The 16218-nt window shown below is 44.4% G+C and overlaps 1 protein-coding gene across 6 annotated transcripts in view; it reads left to right on the top strand.

The window, feature by feature from the left end:
- The window catches only part of fhod1 (formin homology 2 domain containing 1), a 322304-nt gene that overhangs the window by 207212 nt on the left and 98874 nt on the right, over positions 1 to 16218 (top strand). The gene's annotated exons all lie outside the window — the stretch shown is intronic.

The following is a 16218-nucleotide window of genomic DNA, read 5'->3' as shown; positions in this document are numbered from 1 at the left end:
TTTTGGCCCCTCCTCTGTCTCACCTAAAACACTTGTACCCCGGAATATTCAGCTGCCAGTCCTGTCCCTCTTTCAACCAAGTCTCTGTCACCGCAACCACATCCAAATTCCTCGTGAGCATTAAGGCCCTAAGTTCGTCTGTCTTACCTGCTACGCTCCTTGCATTGAAGTATAAGCACTCCAGACCTCCAGGCCCAATGAGGTCATCCTACCCCAGAGTGCTTTCCTTCTTTGCCAGCCTTGTCCCAGCCCCAAGCTCGTCCCCAGCCTCTACACTTGTAGACCTAATATTTTGATCCCCACCCCCCTGCCATACTAGTTTAAACCCCCCCGAACTGCACTAGCAAAACTCCCAGCCAGGATATTCGTGCCCTACCAACTTAGTTGTGACCCGTCCTTCTTGTACAGGTGCCATCCTCTCCTGAAAACTTCCCATTGATCTAGGAAAATGAAGCCCTCCCTCCTGGACCAGTCCTTTAGCCAAGCATTCAATTGTACTAATTCCCTATTCTTAGCCTCACTGGCACAAGGCATTGGGAGCAGCCCAGAGATGGCCACCCTGGAGGCCCTACTTTTTAGTCTATTTCCCAACTCCCTGAATTGCTCTCGTAGGATCCCCGTGCTCTTCCTATCTATGTCATTTGCACCAATGTGTACAATGACATCCGTTTCTTTATCTTCCCCTTTTAAGATGCCTCCTATCCGCTCGGTGACATCCATTATCCCAGCACCAGGTAGGCAGACTACCATCCTGGAGTCCCATTCGCACCCACAGAATCGCCTGTCCGTGCCTCTAACCGATGCATCCCCCACCACTATTGCTCTCCTAACCCTCTCTTTCCTTTCCGGGCCACAGAGCCTGACTCTGTGCCAGTGACCTGGTCACTGTGGCTTACCCCTGGAGAGTCATCCACCTCCACACTATCCAAAACAATATACTTGTTTTGGAGTGGGACAACCACAGGTGACCCCTCCACTAATTGCTCACTCCCCTCCCCTCTCACACCTGTCGCCGACCCCTGCCTATTATGAGAGACAGCCACTGGAGTACTCTCTGGTACATTACCCTTCTGACCTTTACTCCTCCTAACTGTGACCCACGTGTCTCCCTCCCGATGCCCCGGTGTAACTAGTTCCCTATAGCTCATGTCAATTATTCTCTCATTCTCCCTGACTAGACCAAGGTCAGCAATCTGCAGCTCCATTTATTTTTCATTTTCTTTACGTTTGTACTTTAAAAAGCTTCCGTGTTTTTTGGTTTACAAAAGTGTCGATAACAGCATGTAAATCAACAGATCGAAGCATGTCTGATTCAATGTGCGTGAGTGCCAGATGACTAAGTTTCTCATCGCTCATTGTTGAGCGCAAATAGATTTTGATCCTCTTCAGTGCCGAAAATGAACGCTCACCTGAACAGTTAGTGATTTTTTTTGCTCTCGGGGACCCCCTCCCTTCCGGGCCCCTAGGCTTAAGCCTACTCAGCCTAATGGTTAATCCGCCACTGCACCCAACCTGTCCAGATCATGCTCCCACCCAACTTGGTATCATCTGAAAACTTTGAGATATTACACTTTGTTCCCTCATCCAAATCATTAATATATATTGTGAATAGCTGGAGTCCCAGCACCGATCCCTGTGGCACCCCACTGCCTGCCAATTTGAAAAGGGCTCATTAATTCCTACTCTTTGTTTCCTCTCTGTCAACCAGTTTTCTATCCATCTCAATACACTTCCCCCAATCCCATGTGCTTTAATCTTGCACGATAATCTCTTATGCGGGACTTTGTCAAACATTTGCTGAAAGTCCAAATATACCACATCAACTGGCTCCCCCTTGTCAACCCTACTGGTTACATCTTCAAAGAATTCCAACAGATTTGTCAAGCATGATTTCCCCTTCATAAATCCATGCTGACTCTGTCTGATCCTGTCACTGCTTTCTAAATGCTCCACTATGAAGTCCTTGATAATGGATTCGAGAATTTTCCCCGTTACCGATGTTAAGCTTACTAGTCTATAATTCCCTGTTTTCTCTCTACCTCCATTTTTGAATATTGGAGTGACATTAGCTACCCTCCAATCTGCAGGGACTGTTCCAGAGTCTATAGAATCCTGGAAGATGACCACCAATGCATCCACTATTTCTAGAGCCACTTAAGTACTCTGGGATGTGGATTATTAAGACCTGAGGATTTATCCACCTTCAGTCCCATCAATTTTCCCAGCACATTTCTCTACTAATATTGATCTCCTTCAGTTCTTCCCTCTCACTAAATCTTGCATTCTTCAACATTTCTGGTATCTGATTTGTGTCCTCTTTTGTGAAGACAGAACCAAAGTATGTATTCAATTGCTCAGCCATTTCTTTGTCCCCTATTATACATTCCCCCGTTTCTGTTTATAGATCTATATTTGTCTTCACCAACCCTTTTCTTTCCACGTATCTATAGAAACTCTTAGTGTCAGTCTTTATGTCCCTGCAAGCTTACTTTTGTACTGTATTTTCCCCCTCTTAATCAATCCCTTGGTCCTTTGCTGAATTCTAAACTGCTCCCAATCTGTATACTTCTTCCTTGGATCAGATACTCTCTCTAATTTCCTTTGTAAGCCATGGATTGGCCCTCTTACCCATTTTGCTTTTGTACCAGACAGGAATAAACAATTACTGCAGTTCCCCAATGCCATTGCCTATCCACTGTCATCCCTTTAGGTAACTCTCCCCAATCTATCAAGTCCAACTCGCACCTCATATCTTCATAGTTTCCTTTATTAAGATTCAGCACTCTAGTCTCTGAATCAACTACTTCACTCTCCATCTTGATAAAAAATTCAATCGTGTTATGGTTGCTCATCCCCAAGGGATCTCATACAGCTAGATTGGCAATGATTCCCTTCTCATTACACAGTACCCAATCTAAGATGGCCTGCTCTCTAGTTGGTTCCTCCACATATTGGTTAAGGAAACCATCTCGTATACACTCCAGGAATTCCTCCTCTACGGCATTGTGGCTAATTTGATTTGCCCAATCTATGTGCAGATTAAAATCACCCATGACCATCGATATTCCCTTACCACATGCATCTCTAATTTTGTGTTTAATGCCATTCCCAGCATAATCACTGCAGTTTGGGGGTCTATATATGACACCCACTAATGTTTTTTGCCCCTTGGTATTTCTCAACTCTACCTATACAAACTCCACATTGTCATAGCCAATATCCTTTCTCACTATTGTATTAATTTCATCTTTAGCCAGCAATGCCAATCCACCAACTTTTCCTTTATGCTTGTCCTTCCTAAATACTGAATACCCTGGGATATGCAGTTCCCATCCCTGGTCACCCTGCAGCCATGTCTCCGTAATCCCAATTATATTGTACCCATTTACATCTATCAGAGTGATTAGTTCATCCACTTTATTGCAAATGCTCTGTGCATTAAGGCACAGAGCCTTTAAGTTTGTCTTTTTAACATTGTTTCGTTCCAAATATTTTTCTCAATAGCCCTGATTGAATGTTGTCCTTGGTTTCTCTGCCTATCACTTTTCCTATTCCCTTTTCTACCTTTTGTTTTTGTCCTTGCTCCCTCCTTCTCTGACTGCTTACATAGGTTCCCATCTCCCTGGCATATTAGTTTAAACCCTCGTCAACCGCTCTAGCAAACAGTCACTCTAGGACATCAGTCCCAGTCCTGCCCAGGTATAACCCGTCCAATTTGTACAGGTCCCATCTCCCCCAGAACCAGTCCCAATGCCCCAGGAATCTGAAACTCTCCCCCTGACACCATCTCTTCAGTCACATGTTCATCTGATATATCCTGTCATTTTAACTCTGATTAGCACGTAGCACCGGTAGTAATCCTGAGATCACTACCTTTAAGGTTCGATTTCTTAACTTTCTTCCTAGCTCCCTGTATTCTGCTTTTAGGACCTCATCCTTTTTTTTACCTATGTAGTTTGTACGAAGTGTACCACGACCACTGGCTGTTCACCCTTCCCCTCCAGAATGTCCTGTACCCACTCTGATACATCCTTGACCCCAGCACCAGGGAGGCAACGTACCATCCTGGAGTCTTGTTTGCAGCCACAGAAATGCCTGTCTATTCCCCTTAAAATTGAGTCCCCTATAAATATTGCACTGGCACACTTTTTACCCCTCCCCTCTGCAGTAGAACTAACCTTGGTGCAATGAGTTTGGCTGCTGCTGCTTTCCCCCCCCCACCCCCGAGAGATCATTCCTCTCAACAGTATCCAAAACAGTATATCTGTTTAGCAGGAGAATGACCATAGGAGATTCCTGCACTACCTGTCTATCTCTCTTGCTCTGTCTGGTGGTCACCCATTTCCTTTCTCATAGACTCAATCACAATCAGCAGTGTTTCAGCTTCTATCACAGCACAGTTAGAAGCACAGGTTGCAGAGTCGTGTCCTGAGCCAGGTGTAGAAACACCATCCTCAGATTTGACAAGGCTGCTCAAATACTGGGGGACCAGCAGACTGGCGCAAATGACACCTTTTGAGGATAATGGGCATTCACCCAGACAGTGTTCTGAGCACAGTCGTGTACCAACTGCACATTTGGGGTTCTGTTATGTCTCAGCATTTAGATGCAGTACCTGCTAACCCAAATGTTGATGGCACCCTGCACCATTCGGTCAAAGAAAACATAATATGCTCACTCTCTCCCCTCTCCTTGCATGAAGGGTTTGCAGTGGTGGATGGCAAACTGAGATGTTACAGATGCCACCTGCTTCAGCCTGAAACGATCCAGATGTGAAGAAATTCAGTGCCATAGTTACCTCGCAGCCACTGGCAGTGCTGTCATTACCCTGCTCTGAAGCAGATCTGTGAGCACCACCTTCATAAAGAGCAGACAATAGACATACTGTTTCTAGTTTAGGTTGAGGTAAGAGGATTGCTTCTGGAAAGCCCGAGGTGAATAAGGACTTCTGCTGAAATCTCTTCTCCCCATCATCTGCCTCTGTGAACAGTTTGTTCATCTCCTTTGCATGTTGAAGCCCAAGAAGATGTTGGGGAGGCAGTAGCATAGTGGTACTGTTGCTGGACTAGTAACCCAGAGACCTAGGGTAATGCTCTGGGGACCCACCATGGCAGATGGTGAAATTTGAATTTCAGTAAAAAAATCTGAATTAAAAGTCAAATGATGACCATAGAACCATTGTCGATTGTCTGCTTCACTAATGCCCTTGAGGGATCTGATGTCCTTGCCAGATCTGGTCTATATGTGACTCCAGATCCACAGCAATGTGGTTGACTCTGAATTGCCCTCAGGCAATAAATGCTGGCCCAGCCAGCGACCCTGACATCTCATGAACAAATAAAAAAGTAACTATAATCACATCGGCCTTTTGGCTGAGATCAAGTGTGGTATGGATTGGATGCTGCACTTGGTTGAGGTCATTGGGTTACATTGAGGCTTCATATGTTTCATATGAAGCAATTTTTTAAAAGCGGTATCTCGGCCTTTTGGCTAAGATGCAAATGAGCTCAAGTCTTGGAGGAGGTGTTGCTTTGCTCCTCCAATCAACTTGGCTCATGTAGATCAGGCCCAGGACAGGGTGATTTGGTCGCTCGCCCTGTCTTGTCAGCCTGGATCGGAAATGTCTCAACTTGTTGAGACTCTGAATTGGATTTGATTTGATTGAATTGGAAAAGTATAACAAAAAAAAAACTATAATCACATAATCGCAGGCTGATTCTTGCAGTCACAGTCTTGGCCCTCTGGAAGTGCAAACACCACCCCTGTTGATATCACCAACTACAAACGAAATTTTAAACCACCAAGTAGTTAAACTTGAACAGAGCCAGAAATTAATCAGCAATTAGTCTCAAGTTATTGATGATCCTTTACATAGCACGAGTGTGGGGGAGGGAATTCTTTCTGCTTGAATATTTAACAGAAGGCATTAGCTCCAGCAATCTGGTTCAAAATGATGGTGCTGTCATCAAAGCACAATCTGCCTATTCTGCATACTTCCAATGCATGCTGGTAATGCCTATGCTACTGCCATCACCAGAGTGGAGTTCAGCATAGTGGAAGTGTGCACAGTCTTATCATACAACATGTTAGTACAAAAGAGCACATACAGCTGAAGCTACAAGTGCTAAGGAGCCCAATTTTGCAACCGTAGAAAATCATAGAAACCCTACAGAACAGAAAGAGGCCATTTGGCCCATCGAGTCTGCACCGACCACAATCCCACCCAGGCCCTACCCCCATATCCCTACATATTTTACCCGCTAATCCCTCTAATCTATGCATCCCAGGACACTAAGGGGCAATTTTAGCATGGCCAATCAACCTAACCCGCATACCATTGGATGAGAGGGAGTGAAGTGTAAATCAGCAAGTCAAGCAGCAAAGCTCTGGAGGGGCTGTTTTCCATGTGGTAGAAAGGGGCCTGCAGTTTCACTAATAACATCGTCCTTCCTCACGCAGTGAAGTCAATTATTCCAGAGTAGAGATCACATCAGTGAACAAAAGGCACTGACCCACGCTTGCCAGGAACAAAATATGTCAAAGCATGACTTCCACACCCGCTCCACAGATGTTTTACAGCTGTAACAAAGTAATAGTGCATTTTAAGACCATTTACCTCCTAAACCTCCTCAGGGAGGTATGGAATATAAACAGAATCTCACACTAGGTGCTGATGTGCTGTGAGTGTTCTTTCACCCTTCGGAAATAATTGCAAAATTGGTTACAGCTACACTCCCTCTAAATTATTTGGAGCCCCAAACACACTTGAAAGAATAGTGCATGTAATCATCAGTATTTATGTTTCAATGGTACAATTTCCTTATTAGAATAATTGAGCCCCTATAGTGCAGAAAAAGGCCATTTGGCCCATCGAGTCATCTTACCCAGGCACTACCCCTGCAACCCCATGTATTTACCCCACTAATACCCCTAACCTACACTTCTTGGGACACTGAGGGGCAATTTAGCAAGGCAAATCTATCTAACCTGCACATCTTTGGAGTGTGGGAGGAAACTGGAGAACCTGAAGGAAACCCACACAGACACTGGGAGAACATGCAAACTCCACACACAGTCACCAGAGCCAGGAATCGAACCCAGGTTCCTGGCGCTGTGAGACAGCAGTGCTAACCATTGTGCCACCGTGCCGTCCCATATTGAAGAGAGATTCTGATCATCAACATTAGCTTTGAAAAAAATTGAGATTAACTTTAACCTGCTTTAGATATATAGGAAAATCTAAGATTAAAAGGAAAACAAATGCAAGAAAAATGAAGAAGTCCTCAGTGTCACTTCTCATTGCTGATGGCACTGTCACCTGAAACAGTAACTTGTCATTTTTATTCAGGAGCTGGTTTGTTGTGCATCTATTTTTTTTTAAAAAGTGGATCAGATAAAACTGGTAATTTTATTGGAGGAGCTTTGTTTAAAAGAGAGAGTTCTGCAGATGGTGCATTCATTTGTACAAATTTTCAGGAGACATCATAATGTGGTGTAAATGGTTAACAGAATGGATCTGCTAATGTATGGGCCACAAGATGATGTGGAATGGTCAACAGGCAGACGGATGCAAGGTCAAACCAAATCAAATCGTGACACTGCATGAAACAGACATGTAGCCCCAAAGGGAGGTGCATCTTCCTGATAACACACTATGTACAAACTGTCAATAGTGTAAATAGTTTTTAAGCAAATACCCTGATACACCTGCAGTTCTTCCTTGCTAGAACCATGATCTAGCACCTTCTACAATGCTTAACTGTGTGCCAATTCAGCTCCTTCATACATCGAAGCTCAAGGGACCTCCTGAGTGTTGTCATCCTTAGAGAACAGAACAAGTTGTCAAGCAGTGAAAATTAGGTGCATGGTTTGGTCCGAAGCCATACTGGTTTTCTGGAAGGATTACTTCAGAGACCGGGAGAAGGCGGCTAGCGAGGATTCAGGCGATAAACTTCCTGGTGATGGAGAGTAGGGAGATTCTGCAGTAGTTCCCCAAGTCCACTTTGTCTCCTTTCCCGAAGGTGATGGAGATGATGAATCCCAGAGGCTGGCGGGGAATTCTTCTTTGTCCCACATATTCAGGAACAGCTGATGGAGATGACGGGTGATCTCTTCTCCTCCAAGTTTGAAAATCTCCGTTGGAATCCCATCCACTCTTCGTGTGTTTAATGGTGGCTTCGACTTCATCCAATGCTCGGTGGGACTCCAAGATGACGTTTGATGGGGAGTTGGAGGATTTCCTCAAACACATCCTCAGCTATGCTTGTATCACCTCGATGACTGGGGATCTCCCCACTGCCGCAGCTTTCATCTGTCATCCTGTCATCACAGCCGTTGATACCACACAAGTATCTTCCACCTGATTTGCCATTGAGGACTTGTTCTGGATTGCATTTTGTCTGGTTCCACACCCCCCCCCCCCCCCCCCCTCTTCAACTTTACTGTCATGGGTGAACCTGCCAGGAGTTTAAAAACTCCCAACAGCATTGCTCTCGGGATTAACAGAATGCTCAAGCCTTTCCACCACAGCAAGGCGGCAATCCACGCAAAAGTAATACGAATAGAAGATGTTATGACACATTAATTTTACTGCTGCCTCCACATCATTTGCACTCCTGACCCACAATCCATGTTTGAGAAAGTTAAGAGGAGCTGATATCTTTCTTCATATTCTATCAGTTTGCTCCAAGTGTTCAATTTTTCTGGATTCCATCATTGGAAGAGTTCAAAACAATCACCTAACCTGCAACGGAACGTCAACCATTCATTGGCTTTTAGACTCCCTATGGATCTTGTTCAATTTGCTCCAATCCCCATAGAGACCAATAACTTTAAAAAAAGAAATTTGAACTTCCAGTTCAGCTGAATGGATAATATGATAAGAGCTCACATTTTAAGATATTTCCTGTAACAAACAGACTGAAAGCACTCAAGACTAAAACACTATGTTTAAAGGCAATTTATACTTTAAACTACAGAGTAGAACTTTTAACACAACTAAAAACCAACTATCAGTTATAAGTTACACTGTCCTTTAAGTAGACATATTTTCCAGAAGTAGCCCAGTATGATTCTTTGCCTCCAAAGGTTATTTATAATATGTTCCTTTCCCAGCCTGGAAACTTGTAACTCCAGAACTATCTTTCATGGTACAGTCTTATCAGCAGACTTTGTCATTCCAGCTAAAACTCCAACCTTATTTCAACTCCCCACAAGTCTTTCCAATCTATGAATTCCCACACACATTCCTGCATGGTGAACCTGTATTACTGCCTATAGTTGCTTTCCCTCTTCTGGTCACTGACAGGCTAATCTGTCTGTGATATTTTAGGGAAGCCGGTAGCCCATGCCTTCCTCTGTTCCCTTCCCATCTCAAAACCTATCACCATTACAACATGAATCACATGGGCCTTGTATTCAGGTAGAGGAGCTGATTAGATATCCTTGAGACCTCAGCTGTCCTTTATCTTTGAAGTAAATTGGAAGTTTAAAGCATAAGTTTATAACCCGACATCCTCACTTTTCAGAGGCTTTGGAGACTCACAGGCTATCCACTGTTAGCGCACAGGCTGCTGCCATTGTCTCCAAGTGTAAACACCTTGCATCTTCTTCCCAGTAAAATAACCTTTAATCTCTAACAATTAATCCAGGCCTACTGTCAGGCAGGTTTCAGAACACGTCACATGATCATCTTTATTTTACCTTAAATTAAAGACACACCAGAATTCTCCAATGTCATGCCACTGCTGCCAGTGCGGACAGAGAATCTGGCACTCAGCCAAATCTCTATTCACAGCAGTGGGACAGGAGAATTCCAGCCACAGGTGAGGTTGGAGAATCCCAGCCACAACCCAAAACATAACCATCTTACAAACCTCATAATTGTAAAAAATTAATCTGTATATTTATTGATCCAGTGTGGTCAGGTAATGGCACATGGGTATTGGGAGTTGGGGGTAGCGGGGAGGGGCTGCTGCTGTACTCTCCAGGCATGAAAATGGCCTGGAAAGTAGCTCAATCTATTACTAGGATCACTCACTGAAATTGTGGCACTTTGGGTAGAGGAGGGTGAGAGGTTTTCACTCCATCCTTTGCAGGAGTTCGATGTTCTTTTCCTACTGATCTCTATTTCTAAAATATTTGGCACTTGTGCTCTCTATTGGCTCCCGTTCCATCTCATAATGTTATTTACCATTTTTTCATCTTCTGTATGGTTCATTTTCCAAACCAAAACATATTAATGTATTTGGAGAATTTTCGATTTGGAGTTGAATTCTGGTCTCTTGACCAAAATGGAAGTGACAGCTGCTGGGAAGCAAAACTTTGGCTGTGCAAAGCAAGAGGTTAACAGCTGGATATCTGAACAGTCCTCCTTTCATAGAAGTCATAGAAAGTCATAGAAACCCTACAGTGCAGAAGGAGGCCATTCGGCCCATCGAGTCTGCACCGACCACAATCCCACCCAGGCCCTACCCCCACATATTTACCCGCTAATCCCTCTAACCTACACATCCCAGGACTCTAAGGGGCAATTTATAACCTGGCCAATCAACCTAACCTGCACATCTTTGGACTGTGGGAGGAAACCGGAGCACCCGGAGGAAACCCACGCAGACACGAGGAGAATGTGCAAACTCCACACAGACAGTGACCCGAGCCGGGAATCGAACCTGGGACCCTGGAGCTTTCTTTCGAAAGAGTTTTAAAAAGCACTGTCAAACAAACACTGTCGTGGACTCCTCTCATATCAGCAACCAGAGTCAGTCCATCATTTATAGATAAATGTGTGAAGCTTGCTGTTGATAACCCAATAGACAATTAGTTCGATGTATTGCACCGGTAACTCCAAAATCTGCCGTCTTTGCAAATGGCCTGACTCCATATATGGCAGAAATACTTGCTCCTTGGTATTTCACTTTGAGGGAGGTAAAACAAAAATGCTGTTAAAGCTGGCACTGAATAAAACTGGTTTGAACTTCAGTTGTGACTGGAATTGCGCAGGAGCTACATACAGCCAGTTGGCTGGGCAGAGTTTTCCCAGCCCCCTGGAGGAAATGCAGGCAGTGTAGAGAGAGGGGGAGTGGGTTTGGGAAATAGCAGGGAGTTGCATCAGGATGGCTCACCTATGTAATCCCACCACTGGAGAAGATTCCCAGGAATAGCTGATCAAATAGATCAAATGTTCATGGAGAAAAAAAACAAGAATCGGCCATTTGGCCTCTTTGGTCTGCTCCACCATCCAATAAGATCATGACTGATCTTCTTCCCCCATAACTCTCAACTCCCTTAAGGGTCAAAAATCTGCCTAACTCTTTTTTTAAATTCTTCACGGGATGTGGGTGTCTATAGCTAGATCAGTATTTATTACCCATTCCTAATTTCCCTTGAAAAGTGATGGCCTGCAAGCTCACTTTTCGTTGTATTTGTATTTGTGTCCTATACAATGACAAAGTTGAATTGAATTAAATTAGTGAGCCGCCTTCTTGCTGCAGTTCATGAGGCATAGACACACCCACAGTGCTGTTAGGCAGGGTGTTCCAGGATTTTGACCCAGCGGCAGTGAAAGAATGCAATATATTTTCAAATCAGGATGGTGAGTGACTTGGAGATCTTACAGGTGGTGCTGTTCCCATGCATCCGCTGCCCTTGTCCTTCTAGTTGATATAGGTCATGGGTTTGTAAGGTGCTATTAAAGGAGCCTTGGTGAGTTCCTGCAGTGCATCTTGTTGGTGGGTGTCTACGGCTGCCACTGTGTGTCAGTAGTGGAGGGAGTGAATATTTAAGGTGATAGGGTGCCTATCAATGTTTGATCAAATGTTGTCTTGATGTCAAGGGCAGTCACTCTCGCCTCACCTCTGGAATCCAGCTCTTTTGTCCATATTTGGACCAGCTCAGGAGCTGTGTCCCTGGCAGAACCCAAACTGAGTGTCAGTGAGCAGGTTATTGCTCAGTTGGTTTAGCTCAGTTGGCTGGACAACTGATTTGTGATTCAGAGCGATGCCAACAGCACAGGTTCAATTCCTGTACTGGCTGAGGTTATTCATGAAGGCCTGCCTTCTCAACTTTGCCCCTCGCCTGAGGTGTGGTGACCCTCAGCAGTAAGGTTAAATCGCCACCAGTCAGCTATCCCCCTCAAAGGGGAGAGCAGCCCATAGTCATCTGGGACTATGGAAACTTTATCTTTTGCCTAATTGCTGAATAAATACCTCTCGATAGCGCTGTTGATGATACTCTCCATCACTTTGCTGATGATTGAGAGTAGACTGATGGGGCAGTAATTGACTGGGTTGAATTTGTCCTGCTTTTTGTGGACAGGACATACCTGGGCAATTTTCCTCATTGCTGGGTAAATGCCAATGTTGTAGCTGTACCGGAACAGCTTGGCTAGAGGCGTAGCACGTTCTGGAGCACAAACCTTCAGTACTATTGCCAAAGTGTTGGCAGAGCCCGAGTCTTTGTGGTATCCAGTACCTTCAGCCATTTCTTGAAATCATGTGGAGTGAATCAGATTAGCTGAAGACTGGCATTTGTGATACTTCCCCCTTCAATTTTGCACAGACGTTCTGGGCTCCCCCTTCATTGAGGATGGTAATATTTGTGGGGCATTCTCCTCAAGTTAGTTGTTTAATTTTCCACCACCAGAGTGACTGGATGTGAAAGGACTATAGAGCTTAGATCCAATCTGTTAGTTGTGGTAACACTTTACTCTGTCTTTCGCTTGCTGCTTTCACTGTTTGGCATGCATGTAGTCCTGTGTTGAAGCTTTCCTAGGTTGACACTTCATTTTTAGGTATGCCTGGTGCTGCTCCTAGTATGCCTCCCTGAACTCTTCATTCAACCAGAGATGACTCCTTCTCATTCCACCCCCCCCCCCCCCCCCTCACCAAGCCTGGTGGTAATGGTAGAGTGGGGGATTTGCCAGGTCATGAAGTTACAGATCATGATTGTCTACAATCCTGCTCATGGGTGTCCAATTTTGGGTTCACTTCGAAACCTATCCCATTTAGCACAATTTTTGTGTCACACACAACACAATGGAGGGTATCCTTAATGTGAAGACGGGAGTCCATCTCCACAAGGACTGTGCGAGGTCACCCCATACTGTCAGGCCAAATGTATCTGTTTGCCCTCTTATTGGTTCCATGCCGTGCGTGCGTGTGTTGAAAGGTTGTCTCTTCCGGTGCCTAGGTTGCTGCCAGGTAGTCATCTGCTTGCATTTCCTTTACACTTCATAGCGCCTTCATAAAACTGGACAGCTTACTAGACCAATTAAGAGTCAACCAAATTGCTGTGGATCTGGAGTCATGTGTAGGCCAGACCTGGAAAGGATCGTAGGTTTCCTTCCCTAGAGGACATTAGTGAAACAGATAGGGTGGGATTCTCTGGCTGCGCTCGCCCCAAAACCGAGAATCCTGCTCAAGGTCAATGGACCTTTGCGTGGTTCCCCGCCCGCCCACTATGAGTCCCGTGGTGGGCGGGATGGGAGAATTCCTCCATAGTTTTTATAATAACTGATGGTAGTTACCATGATCACTGTTTAATAAGGCCAACTTTTAATTCCACACTTACTAATTGAATTTAAATTCCACCATCTGCTGTGTTGGGATTTGAACCAGTGTCCTCAGAGTATCTCTCAGAGCCTCTCATTTGAATATACTCAATGACCCAATCTCTTCTGCTCTCTCTGGAAGAGATTTTCAAAGGCTAACGACCCTCAAAAGAGGAGATCCCTCCTCAGGTCCATCTTTAGCGGAAGACCCTATATTTTTAAACGGTGCCCCTGGTTCTAGACTCCCCATGATGGGAAACATCCTCCCCATATCCAGCTTGTCAAGTCCTCTCAGAAACTTTTATGTTTAAATAAGATCACCTCTCATTCTTCTAATCAACAATAGGTATAGGCTCAACTTGCTAAACCTTTCCTCATAGTCAACCCCTTCAAACAAGGAGTCAACCTCGTGAACCTGCTCTGAATGGCTTCCAATGTAAGTATATCTCTCCTTTAGTAAGGAGACCAGAACAGCACACACTACTCAAGGTGCTGTCTCACCAATGCTTTGTACAGTTGTAGCAAGTATGGCGGCAGGCAGCCAATGAGGTCATTAAGGCCTCAATTAGGAGTGATATTACCAGCTCACTGGCATTTAGCTGACAATGGAGCAACCGCCAGGATACTGCCAGCTTGATGGAGGCATTCTCCCTGTGGTGGATCAGGAGACCATCGGAGTCAGAAACTCCATCCTCCAAAGAGGGCTCACAGACACAAAAGACAGCCCCTGCAGCCCCAACAAACCATTGGGAGGGGCTTATCCTCCAATTGAAGGATCCTGTCTGCCGGAACGCTCTGATTTTAATTTTCTCCCTCCGAGGGCACCTCCATTTTGAGTGTTCCTCGAGGTTTCTTACCTGCTTCAGCATCCCCCACTGGGGCTGCCCAGGATCTAGTGCTGCCAGCCCTCTGAGACGGCAACGTCTACATCCTGTACTTGGAGGTGGCCAGTTAGGCCCGCTTCAGGGATAACGCTGAGTTGGTGTTGCAGCTGGCAAGTGGAGGCCTGGGATCCCCATTTGAGGTCTGGGTCCCGAAGCCCAAGGTAAAATTCAGCCCAATGAGTTTGGCTGTTGTGAATAGAAACTCAATTTGCAAATGCATGTACACATTTGTTTCAGCAAAGAACAAATGATTTCATTAAGTGGAATTGATGGCATCTAAAAGGATGAAGCAGTTTGCCATTATTAGCTGTAGATGGCTGTTCATTTACTTTGAAATGCGTACACCAAACTTCATTCCTTTCATATTTTCTTGTTGATTTGCCTGTATGTAGAGTTTGATAAATCCATAATTAGCTGCATGCCAAACACTCCTCAGATTTTCCGTATTTCTCTCTTGCTCCACTAAGTATGTGTTAAAATACTGTACTTTTTATGCTTCCATTGCTCACTGTCACATGAAACTTGGGTGTAAAAACCCACAGATAAGTCAGATAGAGCAGATAAAATCAGATGGCACTCGCAAAATAGGAAACCTGTCTGTTTGTGTAATGTGATAATGCTTTTGAAGTTTTGGCTGCGCACAGATTAACTGTGTAGCAACGCTCGGATCTCTGATTCCTTATAAGGCATAACTGAGCTATTTTTAGAGTTCTTCAAAATGATCTCAGGTTTTTTTTTTCTTAAAAGACCATTTGGAAAGTATTGGGTAGTGCTGAGTTCATCCATAATCATCAGCTTTGTCGTTATTCCAGATCATGATCAGGGTTTTGGTATAAATGACCATTTGTTTTGAAGTAGATTTTTTTCCCCCTTCATATTTATACAAACACAGTTACAAATTATAAATATTATAATTTGTTGAGCTTTCTTGGGCTGTATAGAAATGGATAATCAACATGAAAGTGCTGGGAAAATGTTTAGTTTACAGGGCAAGTAAATTGTATATAGAATATTCACATTTATTGCTTTGCTCTTCAGCTGCTTCTCGCTGGTGTTTGTGCCTTGTTGTCCTAAACCTTCAGCCAGAACTCTCTATTTTTCCCCCTTTCTCCCCGTTCCTTTATTGTCTTTCTATTTGAGGCCTTTAAGAGCTGACTTACTAGAATGTTCTGGTCCACAGCTGTACGTAGACAGAAGGCACGTGAGGGGGAACAACAACCTACTGTAGAGGAAACCTGGCAAAATGTTTAGTAAAAAGAGTGTTTCTGGTTTATTTTGAAAATATTTCTGATTTCAGTAACACAAAAATTGTAAAAATTGACTCGTCAACTTCATTGGCAGAGCTCAAGTCTGCACAGACCCCCCTTCACTTCCATTCAAAGTGCAACCATTATAAAGGCTGGAGACATTTATTGATCTCACTAGACTGTTGCTGCTCCATTTTTCTTTACTCTACCTCAAATCTAACAACAATTTCCATTTATGCAGCATCTTTAATGTGGTAAACTATCTCAAGGGGTCTCACAGGAGCGTTGTCAAAACAAATTGGACACCAACTCACAAAAGACGATTGGGGAGGTGGATTCTCTGGCCTCCCCATGGCATGTTTCTCGCATGCCATTTATTGGCAGTGGGACCTTCTGGTCACACTGCTGTCAATGGGATTTCCCATTGCCTGCATCCCACACTGCTGGGAAACCTGCAAAGGGGATGTGCCGTCAGCAGGACCAGAAGATCCCGCCAGCGTGAACCACCAGAGAATTCAGGCTAATATTAGCACAAGTG

This window comes from Mustelus asterias, chromosome 4, assembly GCF_964213995.1.
Source record: "Mustelus asterias chromosome 4, sMusAst1.hap1.1, whole genome shotgun sequence".
NCBI lineage: Eukaryota > Metazoa > Chordata > Chondrichthyes > Carcharhiniformes > Triakidae > Mustelus > Mustelus asterias.
This window is presented reverse-complemented; position numbering and strand designations above follow the sequence as displayed.